This window comes from Ranitomeya variabilis, chromosome 6, assembly GCF_051348905.1.
Source record: "Ranitomeya variabilis isolate aRanVar5 chromosome 6, aRanVar5.hap1, whole genome shotgun sequence".
NCBI lineage: Eukaryota > Metazoa > Chordata > Amphibia > Anura > Dendrobatidae > Ranitomeya > Ranitomeya variabilis.
Genome location: NC_135237.1, coordinates 409,995,975 through 410,014,441, shown reverse-complemented (window position 1 = coordinate 410,014,441; position 18,467 = coordinate 409,995,975).

The window sequence follows — 18,467 nt, the reverse complement described above, 5'->3', positions numbered from 1 at the left end:
TTTTTTCAAAGTAGTGTAGTCTGCTGCTAATTTATTTTAAAAAATCCTATTAGTGTCTTTCCACCCGTCTCCAGCTAATTTGTGGAAAAACACTACATAGGATAAAGTAGAGGAGGGTTTTTGGGCCTTGCAGCGCCGTTTACGGCTGTCTGCACGGTCTCCGTGTGATTGCAGCTCTATCCGTTGTCAGTTCAGCCCCAAAAAAATAAATAAATAATAAAGTTCACCAAACACACCAGTTACACACCACTTTACATTTGTGTAGGCCACATTAGCTCATATTCAAGTCTAGTCCACACTTTAGAAAATTAGTGTGTCTTATACCTGTTAGGAGGAGTTGCTCAGGAATAAGCACACAAAGCCGTTAGTACTTTTCTGCTTATCTTTATCAGTCAACCAAGATGAAGAAGGCAGTGAGTAAGGCACGTGGGCGTGGGCGTGGGCGCGGAGCAGGGAGGGGACGTGGGGATTCTGTGCCTGCTGCGGGCACCGGTGAGTCATCAGCACCCACTTTCACAAGGGAACAGTCGTTCATGCGCAGCTTTGTCGCCGAGCGCCGTACACCGCTGCTGCGTGAAGACCAAATTGAAGCCGTTGTGGGATGGATGGCAGCTAATGCATCAACTTCCATTAGTGCCACATCCTCTCAGACACAGAGCACTGGAGAGCAGCCATCTGTCTCTTCACCACCTGCAAAATTGCCCAGGCAGACAGAGATCCCAGGACAGGAGCAGTCTCTACTTCTGTTCTCTGAATCATCTCTTGGCTTGGAAACAGGGGGCCAGCCAAGCAGCATTGGAGAAATGGAAGAAGAGGCAGGGTGCAGTGATGCCCAACCGCTTTTTCTGTCTTCCTCTGAAGAGGCGGGTGGGCCAGTGGCTCCGGTCACCACCTCGCAGGCCGCATCAGCTGATGATGACACTCAGGTGCCACTTACTGGTGCGTGCTCTGCTGCTGAGACTACCCAGGAGGAGCAGTTGGGGGCAGAGGGTAGTGTAGATGATGAGGTCCTTGACCCATCTTGGCGTCAGGGACAGGAAGGTGGTGGGAGCAGCTCTGAGGAAGAGATTCCCCGTACGGCCCAAAGAGGGAGAGGGAGGGGGAAGACTGCGGATCCTGCAGCCTCCGCTTTGGCACCCGTAAGGAGCATGTCTCTTCCAAAAGTCAAAAGGGGGGCTCCCAAGACTTGCAGTGCCTGGTCCTTTTTTGACCCAGTTGCAGATGACATTTGCTATGTCAGATGCAAGGTGTGTCATCAAAAAATCAAAAGAGGTCAAAAAGTCGCCAACCTCAATACCTCCAACATGTGGAAACATGTGCGCAACAGGCACCCGGCGGAGTTAGACAAACACACTGAAGAGCTAGGCCAACCAACAGCGGCAGCTACCACCTCTTCAGCTCGTGTTGCCTCTTCCTCTAGCTCACACGCAGCTGGTTCGGCTTCCTCCCAGGATCGCCGTGGAAGAACCTCTGGCCCTGTTGTCCAGAGACCCGCTGTCATTCCACCCGCAGCACCACTTTCCCAGTCATCCACACACTCCCAGCCCAGTCTACAGCCATCGGTAGTACAGGCATGGGAGAAAAGGCGGCCTTTCTCGTCAAACCACCCACGAGCACAGGCTCTGACTGCAGGCATTGCCAAACTTCTGTCACTGGAAATGCTGTCATTCAGGCTGGTGGAGACTGACAGCTTCCGTGACTTGATGTCATTGGCAGTCCCACAGTACAATGTGCCCAGCCGCTTTTACTTCAGCAGGCAAGCCGTCCCTGCCCTGCACAAGCATGTGGAGGGACACATAAAACACGCGCTACTGAACGCCGTCAGTAGCAAGGTCCACCTCACCACCGATGCGTGGACCAGTCAACATGGACAGGGGCGATACCTTTCCCTCACTGCCCATTGGGTTAATGTAGTTGAGCCGGGTACAGACCGTGCGAGTGGCGCAGGACGTGTCCTGCCCACTCCAAGGATTGCAGGAATCCATTCTGTACGCATTGACTCCTCCTCTTACACCAGTTCCTCAGAATCATCGCTGCAGGAGCCGTCACAGTCCACCTCCACATGGACCCGTGATGAACGTGTACCTGTTACGACCGACATGAGCACAGCCGTGGCCAAACGTCAACAGGCCGTCTTGAAATTAATTTTTTTGGGGAATCGTAGCCACACAGCGCAGGAGCTCTGGAATGCCATCAAGCAGGAGAGCGATGTGTGGTTTGAGCCAGCGAATCTCCAGCCAGGCATGGTAGTGTGTGATAATGGCCGAAATCTGGTGGCAGCCCTGGGCCTCGGCAACCTCACTCACATCCCATGTCTGGCACATGTGCTCAATTTGGTCGTGCAGAGTTTTTTGAGGGACTATCCGGATCTTGATGCACTGCTGCACAAGGTCCGCCTAGAGTGTGCTCACTTGCGGCGTTCCAGCACGGCAAAAGCGCGCATTGCGGCTCTGCAGCGCCGACACCGCCTGCCGGAACATCGCATCATATGTGACCTACCTACCAGGTGGAATTCCACGTTACATATGTTGGAGCGGTTGTGTGAGCAGCAGCAAGCTGTAATGGAGTACCAGCTGTATCAGGCGCAAAAAAGTCGCAGTCAGCGCCGTACAGACTTCACAACCACAGAGTGGGCCACTATGAAGGATGTCTGCCAGGTTTTGCGTCCCTTTGATTATTCCACGCGGATGGCGAGTGCAGATGATGCACTAGTCAGCATGACTGTCCCCCTTATCTGCCTGCTTGAAAAATCACTGCAAGCGCTAAGGGATGATGTTGTGGAAGAGGTGGAGGATGAGGATTCACCACTTCCATCATCTTCTGGACAGTCAGCGCCACGTGGTTCCTCACAAACGCGTAGGCAGGGGACAGTTTGTGAGGAGGATGAGGAGGAGTCAATGGAGGAGGAAGACATCCGTCCAGAGGAGGGAGTTACACAATTGTCCAGTACTCAGTGTGTACAGCGAGGGTGGGGTGATGACGAGCGGGCAGAGATCACGCCTCCAGCTGGGGACAGCGTTTCTTGGGCAGTTGGCAGTCTGCAGCACATGGTGGATTACATGCTGCAGTGCCTGAGAAACGACCGCCGCATCGACCACATTCTCAACATGTCTGATTATTGGGTGTTCACCCTCCTCGATCCTCGCTACCGGGACAACGTAGAAAGCCTCATCACACCGTTGAACCGGGAGCGAAAAATGCGGGAGTACCAAGACACACTGGTCAGTTCCATCATCTTCTCCATTCCAACTGAGAGAAGTGCTGCTACTGCATTCCAAAGCAGCTCAGTGCGTCCAGGCAGTGGTGGAGGCTCTGCACAAAGAGGGAGCAGAAGCAGTGCCTCTGCCCAAGGCAAGACCAGTATGGCCCAACTGTGGCACAGTTTTGTGTGCCCCCCACAAAAGTCTACACCATCACAGACGGCTCCAGTCAGCAGGAGGCAACGGTTCCGTCAGATGGTGACAGACTACATGTCTTGCCCTCTTGCTGTACTCCCAGACGGCTCTTCCCCTTTCAAGTTTTGGGTCTCAAAGCTGGATACATGGCCAGAGCTAAGCCAGTATGCATTGGAGGTGCTGTCTTGCCCTGCGGCCAGTGTATTATCGGAACGTGTCTTTAGTGCTGCAGGTGGTGTACTAACTGACCGTCGCATGCGACTATCCTCCGATAACGTTGACCGGCTTACTTTTCTGAAAATGAACAAGGCCTGGATCTCGCAGGAATTTGCCACTCCTCCTCCTGATTAAATAATTAGGTCACTGTATACGTTATCCAGGTCTCCTGTTGTGTTCATCTTTCTACCACCTGAACTTAAATTCCTGGGCTCCAACACCGCCAGTTGAGGCTCAGACGTGCCGTCTGCACAGTCAAAACATACGACCCAGTGTTATTGGGTTTCAGTAACGTCAGCTGATCCCCAGCTGTGTAGCCGGCAATGTGTCATGCGACCGCCACGCTGACACAACAACTGAAATGTAAGGGAATCTGTCCCCCCCCCCCCAAGGCGTTTGTTACTGAAAGAGCCACCTTGTGCAGCACTAATGCTGCACAAGGAAAAAGGTAGCTATTTTGGTTTTGCTCCTTGCACACGCAAAACTTAACACTTATAAAATGTGTCCACTGATACCGTAAAACCGTCCCGGAGGTGGGACTTTCCTTCGTAATAGGACGCAGCACAGCCGTCATTCCTACCCCCCCGGCGCCGCGCCCCGGCTCCTCAGCGTTGTTTGATTCCGTCCCGGAGCCTGCGCTGTTATGTTATCCCGTGGCCAGGCACACTTAGTGCTGCCCGTCTTCTGGCATCATTTGGTGTCAGGCTGGCTGCGCCTGTGCGGCCACGCTGGCCGAGAGCCCGCCTCGCAGTGTCTTCTGATTTAATCCCACTGGGGGCCTGGGATCTATGGACATGCGCAGTGCATATCTGAACCTCCACCTCTCACTCATCTCCCTATGGCTTCTTCAGACTGTTCGGTGTCAGCTGGTCCCTAATAGCATGCCACGGCCGTGACACCGCACAGTCTGAAAAAGAAGCCGTAGGGAGGGGAGTGAGAGGCGAGGATATGCACTGCGCATGGCCATGGATCCCAGGCCCCCAGTGGGATTACATCAGAAGACACTGCGAGGCGGGCTCTCGGCCAGCGCGGCCGCACAGGCGCAGCCAGCCTGACACCAAATGATGTCAGAAGATGGGCAGCGCTAAGTGTGCCTGGCCACGGGATAACATAACAGCGCAGGCTCCGGGACGGAATCAAACAACGCTGAGGAGCCGGGGCACGGCGGCGGGGGGGTAGTAATGATGGCTGTGCTGCGTCATATTACGAAGGAAAGTCCCACCTCCGGGACGGTTTCACGGCTTCAGGGGACACATTTTATAAGTGTTTAGTTCTGTGTTTGCAAGGAGCATGATGAAAAGAGCCACCTTTTCCTTTTGCATCTTTTGTGCTGCACAAGCTGGCTCTTTCAGCTACAAACGCCTTGGGGGGGGGGTTAAAGGTTCCCTTTCGACTTTCTCAGGCTTCGGCCTACATTGTGTTCCTCTGCTTTTCCACCTGCCCCTGGGCTCCAACACCGCTAGTTGCCGTCCAGAAGTGCTGTACGCACAGTCAACAGTCGCTCCTCTGTTATTGGGGTTCAGTAACGTCAGCTGTTCCCCTGCTGTGTGTGTGGCAATCCCTCCTACCTCCTCCAACCTCCTCCTCCTCCACCTGTCCCTGGGCTCCAACACCGCCAGTTGCCGTCCAGAAGTGCTGTACGCACAGTCAACAGTCCCTCCTCTGTTATTGGGGTTCAGTAACGTCAGCTGTTCCCCTGCTGTGTGTGTGGCAATCCCTCCTACCTCCTCCAACCTCCTCCAACCTCCTCCTCCTCCACCTGTCCCTGGGCTCCAACACCGCCAGTTGCCGTCCAGAAGTGCTGTACGCACAGTCAACAGTCCCTCCTCTGTTATTGGGGTTCAGTAACGTCAGCTGTTCCCCTGCTGTGTGTGTGGCAATCCCTCCTACCTCCTCCAACCTCCTCCTCCTCCACCTGTCCCTGGGCTCCAACACCGCCAGTTGCCGTCCAGAAGTGCTGTACGCACAGTCAACAGTCCCTCCTCTGTTATTGGGGTTCAGTAACGTCAGCTGTTCCCCTGCTGTGTGTGTGTGGCAATCCCTCCTACCTCCTCCAACCTCCTCCTCCTCCACCTGTCCCTGGGCTCCAACACCGCCAGTTGCCGTCCAGAAGTGCTGTACGCACAGTCAACAGTCCCTCCTCTGTTATTGGGGTTCAGTAACGTCAGCTGTTCCCCTGCTGTGTGTGTGGCAATCCCTCCTACCTCCTCCAACCTCCTCCAACCTCCTCCTCCTCCACCTGTCCCTGGGCTCCAACACCGCCAGTTGCCGTCCAGAAGTGCTGTACGCACAGTCAACAGTCCCTCCTCTGTTATTGGGGTTCAGTAACGTCAGCTGTTCCCCTGCTGTGTGTGTGTGGCAATCCCTCCTACCTCCTCCAACCTCCTCCTCCTCCACCTGTCCCTGGGCTCCAACACCGCCAGTTGCCGTCCAGAAGTGCTGTACGCACAGTCAACAGTCCCTCCTCTGTTATTGGGGTTCAGTAACGTCAGCTGTTCCCCTGCTGTGTGTGTGTGGCAATCCCTCCTACCTCCTCCAACCTCCTCCTCCTCCACCTGTCCCTGGGCTCCAACACCGCCAGTTGCCGTCCAGAAGTGCTGTACGCACAGTCAACAGTCCCTCCTCTGTTATTGGGGTTCAGTAACGTCAGCTGTTCCCCTGCTGTGTGTGTGGCAATCCCTCCTACCTCCTCCAACCTCCTCCAACCTCCTCCTCCTCCACCTGTCCCTGGGCTCCAACACCGCCAGTTGCCGTCCAGAAGTGCTGTACGCACAGTCAACAGTCCCTCATCTGTTATTGGGGTTCAGTAACGTCAGCTGTTCCCCTGCTGTGTGTGTGGCAATCCCTCCTACCTCCTCCAACCTCCTCCAACCTCCTCCTCCTCCACCTGTCCCTGGGCTCCAACACCGCCAGTTGCCGTCCAGAAGTGCTGTACGCACAGTCAACAGTCCCTCCTCTGTTATTGGGGTTCAGTAACGTCAGCTGTTCCCCTGCTGTGTGTGTGTGGCAATCCCTCCTACCTCCTCCAACCTCCTCCTCCTCCACCTGTCCCTGGGCTCCAACACCGCCAGTTGCCGTCCAGAAGTGCTGTACGCACAGTCAACAGTCCCTCCTCTGTTATTGGGGTTCAGTAACGTCAGCTGTTCCCCTGCTGTGTGTGTGGCAATCCCTCCTACCTCCTCCAACCTCCTCCAACCTCCTCCTCCTCCACCTGTCCCTGGGCTCCAACACCGCCAGTTGCCGTCCAGAAGTGCTGTACGCACAGTCAACAGTCCCTCCTCTGTTATTGGGGTTCAGTAACGTCAGCTGTTCCCCTGCTGTGTGTGTGTGGCAATCCCTCCTACCTCCTCCAACCTCCTCCTCCTCCACCTGTCCCTGGGCTCCAACACCGCCAGTTGCCGTCCAGAAGTGCTGTACGCACAGTCAACAGTCCCTCCTCTGTTATTGGGGTTCAGTAACGTCAGCTGTTCCCCTGCTGTGTGTGTGGCAATCCCTCCTACCTCCTCCAACCTCCTCCAACCTCCTCCTCCTCCACCTGTCCCTGGGCTCCAACACCGCCAGTTGCCGTCCAGAAGTGCTGTACGCACAGTCAACAGTCCCTCCTCTGTTATTGGGGTTCAGTAACGTCAGCTGTTCCCCTGCTGTGTGTGTGGCAATCCCTCCTACCTCCTCCAACCTCCTCCTCCTCCACCTGTCCCTGGGCTCCAACACCGCCAGTTGCCGTCCAGAAGTGCTGTACGCACAGTCAACAGTCCCTCCTCTGTTATTGGGGTTCAGTAACGTCAGCTGTTCCCCTGCTGTGTGTGTGTGGCAATCCCTCCTACCTCCTCCAACCTCCTCCTCCTCCACCTGTCCCTGGGCTCCAACACCGCCAGTTGCCGTCCAGAAGTGCTGTACGCACAGTCAACAGTCCCTCCTCTGTTATTGGGGTTCAGTAACGTCAGCTGTTCCCCTGCTGTGTGTGTGGCAATCCCTCCTACCTCCTCCAACCTCCTCCAACCTCCTCCTCCTCCACCTGTCCCTGGGCTCCAACACCGCCAGTTGCCGTCCAGAAGTGCTGTACGCACAGTCAACAGTCCCTCCTCTGTTATTGGGGTTCAGTAACGTCAGCTGTTCCCCTGCTGTGTGTGTGTGGCAATCCCTCCTACCTCCTCCAACCTCCTCCAACCTCCTCCTCCTCCACCTGTCCCTGGGCTCCAACACCGCCAGTTGCCGTCCAGAAGTGCTGTACGCACAGTCAACAGTCCCTCCTCTGTTATTGGGGTTCAGTAACGTCAGCTGTTCCCCTGCTGTGTGTGTGTGGCAATCCCTCCTACCTCCTCCAACCTCCTCCTCCTCCACCTGTCCCTGGGCTCCAACACCGCCAGTTGCCGTCCAGAAGTGCTGTACGCACAGTCAACAGTCCCTCCTCTGTTATTGGGGTTCAGTAACGTCAGCTGTTCCCCTGCTGTGTGTGTGGCAATCCCTCCTACCTCCTCCAACCTCCTCCTCCTCCACCTGTCCCTGGGCTCCAACACCGCCAGTTGCCGTCCAGAAGTGCTGTACGCACAGAGCCAAACACCTCGCCTATGTGTTAGTGGGGTTCAGCACCGCCAGCTGTTCCCCTGCTGTGTATACGGCAACGTGTACTGCGACCACCACGCAGGCACAACAAGTTAAATTTAAGGGAACCTGTCCCCCCCCCCCCATGCGTTTGTTACTGAAGGAGCCACCTTGTGCAGCAGTAATGATGCAAAGGGAAAAAGTGCCTCTTTTCGTGGTGCTCCTTGCATATGCTGAACCTAACACTTATGAAATGTGTCCCCTCACAGCGTTCAACCGTCCGGTAGGTGGAACTTTCCTTTGTCATGTGACGCAGCACAGCCGTCATTTTTACCCCCTTGTCGCCGTGCGCCGCCTCCTCAGCGTTGTTTGAATCTGTCCCGGAGCCTGCGCTGTTAGGTTACCCCTTGGCCATGCACACATTTTGCGCTGCCCGTCTTCTGACATCATTTGCTGTCAGGCTGGCTGCGCCTGTGCGGGTGCGCTGTCCGAGATTCAGCCTCGCGGTGTCGTCTAATGTAATCCCACCGCGGGCCTGGGATCCGTGTCCATGCGCAGTGCATATCCTCGCCTCTCACTCCCCTCCCTACGGCTTCTAATGACTGTTCGGTGTCAGCTGGTCCCTAATAGCATGCCACGGCCGTGACACTGCACAGTCTTTAGAAGCCGTAGGGAGGGGAGTGAGAGGCGAGGATATGCACTGCGCATGGACACGGATCCCAGGCCCGCGGTGGGATTACATTAGACGACACCGCGAGGCTGAATCTCGGACAGCGCACCCGCACAGGCGCAGCCAGCCTGACAGCAAATGATGTCAGAAGACGGGCAGCGCAAAATGTGTGCATGGCCAAGGGGTAACCTAACAGCGCAGGCTCCGGGACAGATTCAAACAACGCTGAGGAGGCGGCGCACGGCGACAAGGGGGTAAAAATGACGGCTGTGCTGCGTCACATGACAAAGGAAAGTTCCACCGACCGGACGGTTGAACGCTGTGAGGGGACACATTTCATAAGTGTTAGGTTCAGCATCTGCAAGGACCATAATTAAAAGAGCTAAGTTTACCTTTTCCAGCATTAGTGCTGTACACGATGGCTCTTCCAGCTACAAACGCCTGGGGGGGGGGTTAAAGGTTTCCTTTCAACTTGCTCCAGTGCAGGCTTCGGCCTACACTCCGCTCCCCCTGCTCCTCCTGCTGACCCTGGGCTCTAACACCGCCAGTTGGGGCCCAGATGTGCTAGCTGCACAGAGAAAAACACCTCGCCAATGTGTCAGTGGGGTCCAGCACCGCCAGCTGTTCCCCTGCTGTGTAGCCGGCAACGTGTCCTGCAAAAGCCACGCAGACACAACAGACCCAAAGCTGCCGCCAGTGCAGGCTTCGGCCTACACTCCCCTCCCCCTGCTCCTCCTCCTCCTGCTCCTCCTCCTGCTGTCCCTGGGCTCTAACACACCGCCAGTTGGGGCCCAGATGTGCTAGCTGCACAGAGAAAAACACCAGCCAATGTGTCAGTGGGGTCCAGCACCGCCAGCTGTTCCCCTGCTGTGCAGCCGGCAACGTGTCCTGCAAAAGCCACGCAGACACAAGAACTGAAATTGAAGGGAACCTGTCCCCCCTCCCCCAGGCGTTTTTACGTTATCCAGCCACCTTGTACAGCGGTAATGCTGCATGTGTGCAAGGTGGCTCAGAAACGTATTCTCCTCGCACATGTGGAACTGAAAACACGTCTGAAATGTGTCCTCTGTGTGACCAGTTAACCGTCCCGGTGGTGTGACTTTCCTTTGTAATGACACGCTGCAACCCCCTTGGTAGCGCTGCCCGTCTTCTGGCATCATTGTTTGGCTGGCTGCGCCTCTGCGGCCGCCCTGACCCACACAACGCCCCTCGGTGTCTTATTTATTGGGACTGCGAGGGTGTGATTCATGGGCAGGATCAGTGCATCAGTTCGCCTGTCCCTCCTCTCCTTCCGCCTTCTTCGGACTGTGCGGCTTCATGGCCGTGGCATGCGATAAGGGATCAGATGACGCCGCACAGTCTGAAGCGGGTGTAAGGACCCGAGTGTGAGAGGCCAACATATGTGCTGCGCCAGGCCCTGAATCCCAGCCCCGCAGTGTTTTAACAATGTTAAGACACTGCGGGGCTGGGATTCATGGTCATCGCGAACCGCACCGGCCGACATTACATGATGCCAGAAGATGGGCAGCGCTAACGGCGCTAGGCCAGGGGATAACACGACAGCGCAGACTCCTGTACAGCAAATAACAACGCTCGGGAGGCTGCACCCAGCACCAAGGTGGGATTCTTGACACCTGTGCTGCGTCTCATTACAAAGGGAACTCGCGCCTCCATTACACAGTTTGACTGTATAAAGGGCTGAATGTTATACGTGTTCCATTCAGCGTGTGCAAGGAGAAAAATTACAAGAGCAACCTTTGACTTGCGCAGCACTGCTGCTGCATAAGCTGTGGCTCTTCTACTTTGTAACCCCTGAGGGGGGGTTAAAGGTGACTTTTGAAATCGGTTCAATTAGGCTTCGGCCTACACTCTGCTCCACCTGCAGAGCCCGGGCTCCAACAACGCTAGTTGCTGTCCGGAAGTGCTGGCTGCACAGAGCCAAACACCTCGCCAATGTGTCAGTGGGGTCCAGCACCGCCAGCTGTTCCCCTGCTGTGTAGCCGGCAACGTGTCCTGCAAAAGCCACGCAGACACAACAGACCCAAAGCTGCCGCCAGTGCAGGCTTCGGCCTACACTCCCCTCCCCCTGCTCCTCCTCCTCCTGCTCCTCCTCCTGCTGTCCCTGGGCTCTAACACACCGCCAGTTGGGGCCCAGATGTGCTAGCTGCACAGAGAAAAACACCAGCCAATGTGTCAGTGGGGTCCAGCACCGCCAGCTGTTCCCCTGCTGTGCAGCCGGCAACGTGTCCTGCAAAAGCCACGCAGACACAAGAACTGAAATTGAAGGGAACCTGTCCCCCCTCCCCCAGGCGTTTTTACGTTATCCAGCCACCTTGTACAGCGGTAATGCTGCATGTGTGCAAGGTGGCTCAGAAACGTATTCTCCTCGCACATGTGGAACTGAAAACACGTCTGAAATGTGTCCTCTGTGTGACCAGTTAACCGTCCCGGTGGTGTGACTTTCCTTTGTAATGACACGCTGCAACCCCCTTGGTAGCGCTGCCCGTCTTCTGGCATCATTGTTTGGCTGGCTGCGCCTCTGCGGCCGCCCTGACCCACACAACGCCCCTCGGTGTCTTATTTATTGGGACTGCGAGGGTGTGATTCATGGGCAGGATCAGTGCATCAGTTCGCCTGTCCCTCCTCTCCTTCCGCCTTCTTCGGACTGTGCGGCTTCATGGCCGTGGCATGCGATAAGGGATCAGATGACGCCGCACAGTCTGAAGCGGGTGTAAGGACCCGAGTGTGAGAGGCCAACATATGTGCTGCGCCAGGCCCTGAATCCCAGCCCCGCAGTGTTTTAACAATGTTAAGACACTGCGGGGCTGGGATTCATGGTCATCGCGAACCGCACCGGCCGACATTACATGATGCCAGAAGATGGGCAGCGCTAACGGCGCTAGGCCAGGGGATAACACGACAGCGCAGACTCCTGTACAGCAAATAACAACGCTCGGGAGGCTGCACCCAGCACCAAGGTGGGATTCTTGACACCTGTGCTGCGTCTCATTACAAAGGGAACTCGCGCCTCCATTACACAGTTTGACTGTATAAAGGGCTGAATGTTATACGTGTTCCATTCAGCGTGTGCAAGGAGAAAAATTACAAGAGCAACCTTTGACTTGCGCAGCACTGCTGCTGCATAAGCTGTGGCTCTTCTACTTTGTAACCCCTGAGGGGGGGTTAAAGGTGACTTTTGAAATCGGTTCAATTAGGCTTCGGCCTACACTCTGCTCCACCTGCAGAGCCCGGGCTCCAACAACGCTAGTTGCTGTCCGGAAGTGCTGGCTGCACAGAGCCAAACACCTCGCCAATGTGTCAGTGGGGTCCAGCACCGCCAGCTGTTCCCCTGCTGTGTAGCCGGCAACGTGTCCTGCAAAAGCCACGCAGACACAACAGACCCAAAGCTGCCGCCAGTGCAGGCTTCGGCCTACACTCCCCTCCCCCTGCTCCTCCTCCTCCTGCTCCTCCTCCTGCTGTCCCTGGGCTCTAACACACCGCCAGTTGGGGCCCAGATGTGCTAGCTGCACAGAGAAAAACACCAGCCAATGTGTCAGTGGGGTCCAGCACCGCCAGCTGTTCCCCTGCTGTGCAGCCGGCAACGTGTCCTGCAAAAGCCACGCAGACACAAGAACTGAAATTGAAGGGAACCTGTCCCCCCTCCCCCAGGCGTTTTTACGTTATCCAGCCACCTTGTACAGCGGTAATGCTGCATGTGTGCAAGGTGGCTCAGAAACGTATTCTCCTCGCACATGTGGAACTGAAAACACGTCTGAAATGTGTCCTCTGTGTGACCAGTTAACCGTCCCGGTGGTGTGACTTTCCTTTGTAATGACACGCTGCAACCCCCTTGGTAGCGCTGCCCGTCTTCTGGCATCATTGTTTGGCTGGCTGCGCCTCTGCGGCCGCCCTGACCCACACAACGCCCCTCGGTGTCTTATTTATTGGGACTGCGAGGGTGTGATTCATGGGCAGGATCAGTGCATCAGTTCGCCTGTCCCTCCTCTCCTTCCGCCTTCTTCGGACTGTGCGGCTTCATGGCCGTGGCATGCGATAAGGGATCAGATGACGCCGCACAGTCTGAAGCGGGTGTAAGGACCCGAGTGTGAGAGGCCAACATATGTGCTGCGCCAGGCCCTGAATCCCAGCCCCGCAGTGTTTTAACAATGTTAAGACACTGCGGGGCTGGGATTCATGGTCATCGCGAACCGCACCGGCCGACATTACATGATGCCAGAAGATGGGCAGCGCTAACGGCGCTAGGCCAGGGGATAACACGACAGCGCAGACTCCTGTACAGCAAATAACAACGCTCGGGAGGCTGCACCCAGCACCAAGGTGGGATTCTTGACACCTGTGCTGCGTCTCATTACAAAGGGAACTCGCGCCTCCATTACACAGTTTGACTGTATAAAGGGCTGAATGTTATACGTGTTCCATTCAGCGTGTGCAAGGAGAAAAATTACAAGAGCAACCTTTGACTTGCGCAGCACTGCTGCTGCATAAGCTGTGGCTCTTCTACTTTGTAACCCCTGAGGGGGGGTTAAAGGTGACTTTTGAAATCGGTTCAATTAGGCTTCGGCCTACACTCTGCTCCACCTGCAGAGCCCGGGCTCCAACAACGCTAGTTGCTGTCCGGAAGTGCTGGCTGCACAGAGCCAAACACCTCGCCAATGTGTCAGTGGGGTCCAGCACCGCCAGCTGTTCCCCTGCTGTGTAGCCGGCAACGTGTCCTGCAAAAGCCACGCAGACACAACAGACCCAAAGCTGCCGCCAGTGCAGGCTTCGGCCTACACTCCCCTCCCCCTGCTCCTCCTCCTCCTGCTCCTCCTCCTGCTGACCCTGGGCTCTAACAAACCGCCAGTTGGGGCCCAGATGTGCTAGCTGCACAGAGAAAAACACCTCGCCAATGTGTCAGTGGGGTCCAGCACCGCCAGCTGTTCCCCTGCTGTGCAGCCGGCATCGTGTCCTGCAAAAGCCACGCAGACACTTGCTCTTGTACCTTCTGCTCCCCATCCTGGTTCCAGTACCGTCAGCTGGTTCCGGGCAGAGCCTTTGGCTTAGGTGCCTCCCTTTGGTATCCGAGTTCCACCAACGTCAGGTGGTCCTTGGTAGTGCTTTCAGGCACGGGTACCTCCTGCTTAGTAACCGGGTTCCAGTAACGTCAGCTGGTCCTCGGTAGTTCCATTGGCTCTTGGACCTTCGGCTACCCATCCGGGTTCCAGCACCGTCAGCTGGTTCTCGGCAGTGTCTTTTGCTCTTGTACCTTCTGCTCCCCATCCTGGTTCCAGTACCGTCAGCTGATTCCGGGCAGAGCCTTTGGCTTAGGTGCCTCCCTCTGGGTATCCGAGTTCCACCAACGTCAGGTGGTCCTTGGTAGTGCTTTCAGCACAGGTACCTCCTGCTTAGTAACCGGGTTCCAGTAACGTCAGCTGGTCCTCGGTAGTTCCATTGGCTCTTGGACCTTCGGGTAGCCATCCGAGTTCCAGTTCCATCAGCTGGTTCTCGGCATTTTCTCAGCCTTCTTGTACCTTCTGCTACATTTCCAAGTTCAAGAGACTAAACACAATGACCCAGAAGACCACCCCTAAGATGACGACGACACCAGAGACGACAACCACCGTGATGACGACGACCCTGGAGACGATGACCCCGAAGACCACCCCGATGACGACGACCCCGGAGACGACGACCCTGAAGACCACCCCGATGACGACGACCCCGGAGACGACGACCCTGGAGACGACGACGACCTGGAAGACCGAGAAGCAGAAGAACAAGAGGCTGCAGAACAAAGAGCAGAAGAACATTAAGCATAACACTAAATATCAGAGCAAAAAATATTATCTAAATTATAAGCAGAAGAAGACTAAGCAGTGTATGGGGGTGAGTCCGTTCCTCCTCGTGGTGCCCCTGGATAAAGCCTGATGCTGCAGGCCAAACTGAACGCGGACAAATGTAACTGTTTTGTGACAGGCAGAACGGAAGGTGTAATCTTCAAACTTTTATAGATAACAACTACGGGAATGCCTGTCACAAATAAGAATATGATGAAGAAGTTGAATATGATGAAGATAATAGTAAAATAAAAAGAATATGAACAATGTAACCCAAAAAATAATAGGTAGAAGATGAAGAAGAAGATGAATAAGGTGAAGAAGTTGATGTCAAAGAAGCTGATGATGAGGATAATTAAGAAGAAAGCGTGGGAGAAGTAAAAAAGAAGGTGAAGGGCGTGGAAGTAGTGAAACATCAATATCTGACATAAAAAAAAAAAAAAAAACATAGTCAAATTCTTTCTAACGCCGAACTTCATAAAAAAAAATAAAAAATCCTGCTATTCTATTACATTGGGCTAAACCTCTGTCCCTTTAATATCTCCGCCACGTCCCCCAATACATCCTACAATATTCTTAGTTGTTTTCCTTCATGTAGAATGAACCTACAAGTGTATAAAGGGTTTATTTTAATTCCGATATTTTCGTCCCATTGACTTGCATTGGGATCGGGTATCGGTATCGGATTGGATTCCGATACTGTGACGGTATCGGCCGATACTTTCCGATACCGATACTTTCCGATATCGGAAAGTATCGCTCAACACTACTCCTGACACAAACCTGTGCCTGTTCCTAAGCTCTTCTAATGCCCTATGTGGGTCCTTCCCTCGTTGCCATCACGTGCCTATTTACTGATTGTCACTAGTGTTGAGCATTCCGATACTGCAAATATTGGGTATTGGCCGATATTCACGGTATCAGAATTCCGATACTGAGTTCCGATACTTTCAGTATATCGAATACCGGAATTGGAAGTTCCCGTAGTGTAATGAGCCAGTTTGATTTAATTCAGCCAATGATGAATTTTAAGAAGTGTGGGCACATCCTGTTATGCATGTTAGGCTGTTCTGACTGAGGGATAGTTTGAGATGGCGATTTGCTTCATTGTGCTTTACCCAGGCTAATTTAGCAACCGCTGTGTTAGAACCTTGTTTTTGCCTTGCAGCGCTGTTCATGGCTGTCTGCAAGGTCTGTGTGTGAGTGCAGCTCATGCTGTAGCCCGTTATGCAGCCACAGCTGGTTGTAGTTAGCTCAGGGTGTGTCACTGCCTCATACTGTTCCATTGTCCTTTTTTTCAATTAGTGCTGCCTGCTGCACATTTTTTCTGACTTATCCTATTAGTGGGTTTCCATCTGTATCCTGCTAGATTGTGGAAAAACACTATATAGGATTATATAGAGGAGCTTTTTTGGCCTTGCAGCGCTGTTCACAGCTGTCTGCAAGGTCTGCGTGTGAGTGCAGCTCACACTGTAGCCTGTTCTGCAGCCACAGCTGATTGTAGTCAGCTCAGCGTGCGTCACTGCCTCATACTGTTCCATTGTCCTTTTTTCAATTAGTGCTGCCTGCTGCACATTTTTTATGACTTATCCTATTAGTGGGTTTCCATCCGTATCCTGCTAGATTGTGGAAAAACACTATATAGGATTACATAGAGGAGCTTTTTTTGGCCTTGCAACGCTGTTGACGGCTGTTTGCAAGGTCTGTGTGTGAGTGCAGCTCACGCTGTAGCCTGTTCTGCAGCAACAGCTGGTTGTAGTCAGCTCAGCATGCATCACTGCCTCATACTGTTCCATTGTCCTTGTTTTCAATTAGTGCTGCCTGCTGCACATTTTTTTCTGACTCATCCTATTAGTGGGTGTCCATCCGTATCCTGCTAGATTGTGCAAAAACACTATATAGGAGTACATAGAGGAGCTTTTTTTGGCCTTGCAGCCCTGTTCATGGCAGTCTGCAAGGTCTCTGTGTGAGTACAGCTCACGCTGTAGTCTGTTCTGCAGCCACAGCTGGTTGTAGTCAGCTCAGCGTGCGTCACTGACTCATACTGTTCCCTTGTGCCCTGCCGCCCCAGCCAGATTAGTATTAGCCTATTTTTTGGAGCCTCATCTATTGCATTGTAGGTTACCTTCCTGCATTGTAATCGCTTCAAAAAGTTTGTGATACGATCGGTTTTACATCTTTGGGCACATCCAGTGTCTTTTTGTGAAAAAAACAAAAAGTTAATAAAGTTCACCAAACACTCCACTTTACAGTTGTGTAGGCCACATTAGCTCATATTAAAGGGAACCTGTCACCTGAATTTGGCGGGAACAGTTTTGTGTCATCTGGGCGGGGTTTTCAGGTGTTTGATTCACCCTTTCCTTACCCGCTGGCTGCATGCTGGCCGCAATATTGGATTGAAGTTCATTCTCTGTCCTCCGGAGTACATGCCTGCGCAATGCAATATTGCCTTGCGCTGGCGTGTACTCCGGAGGACAGAGAATGAACTTCAATCCAATATTGCGGCCAGCATGCAGCCAGTGGGTAAGGAAAGGGTGAATCAAACACCCGAAAACCCCACCCATATGACCCAAAACTGGTCCCGCCAAATTCAGGTGACAGGTTCCCTTTAAAGTCTAGTCCACACTTTATAAAATTAGTGTTTCTTATACCTGTTAGCAGCTGTTCAGGAATAAGCACACTAAGCCCTTAGTACTTTTCTGCCTATCTTTATCAGTCTACCAAGATGAACAAGGCAGGGAGTAAGGCACGTGGTCGTGGGCGTGGAGTTTCTGCAGGGAGAGGACATGGGGATTCTGTGCCTACTGCGGGCACTGGTGACTCATCATCCCCCAGTTTTAGCAGGGAACAGTCCTTCATGTGCAGCTTTGTAGGAGATCGCCGTACCCCACAGCTGCAGGACGAACAAATTGAAGCCATTGTCGGATGGATGGCAGCTAATGCATTGACTTCAATTAGTGCTACATCCTCTCAGGCACAGAGCACTGAAGACCACCCATCTGTCTCTTCACCACCTGCCAAATTGCCCAGGCAGTCAGAGAGCCCAGGACAGGAGCCATCTCTACTTCTGTTCTTTGAATCTCTTGGCTTGGAAAGAGGGGGCCAGCCAAGCAGCATTTGAGAAACTGAAGAAGAGGCAGTATGCAGTGATGCGCAACAGCTTTGTCTCTCTGAATCCGAAGAGGCGGGTGGGCCAGTGCCTACGGTCAGCACACCTCAGTACGTATCTGATGATGAGACTCAGGTGCCACTTTCTGGTGCATACTGTGCTGCCAAGACTACCCAGGAGAAGCAGTTGTTGGAAGAGGGTAGTGTAGATGATGAGGTCCTTGACCTATCATGGCGTGAGGTACAGGAAGGTGGTGAGAGCAGCTCTGAGGAAGAGATTCCCCGAAGGGCCCAAAAAGGAGGAAGAGGGAGGGGAAAGACTGCATTGCCTGTAGCCTCCACTTCGGCACCCATTAGGAGTATGCCTCTTCCAAAAGCCAAAACGGGTGCTCCCAAGACTTGCAGTGCCTGGTCCTTTTTTGACACGGTTGCAGATGACATTTGCTTTGTCAAATGCAAGCTGTGTAATCAGAAAGTCAAAAGAGGGAAAAGTGTCACCAACCTCAATACCACAAATATGTGGAAACATGTGTGGACCAAGCACGTGGTGGAGTTACAAAAACACACTGAAGACCTAGGCCAACCTCCAGCGGCACCTACCACCTCTTCAGCTAGTGTTGTAGCCTCTTCCTCCAGCTCACACACAGCTGGTTCGGCTTCCTCACAGGATCGCCATGGAAAAACCTCTGGCACTGTTGG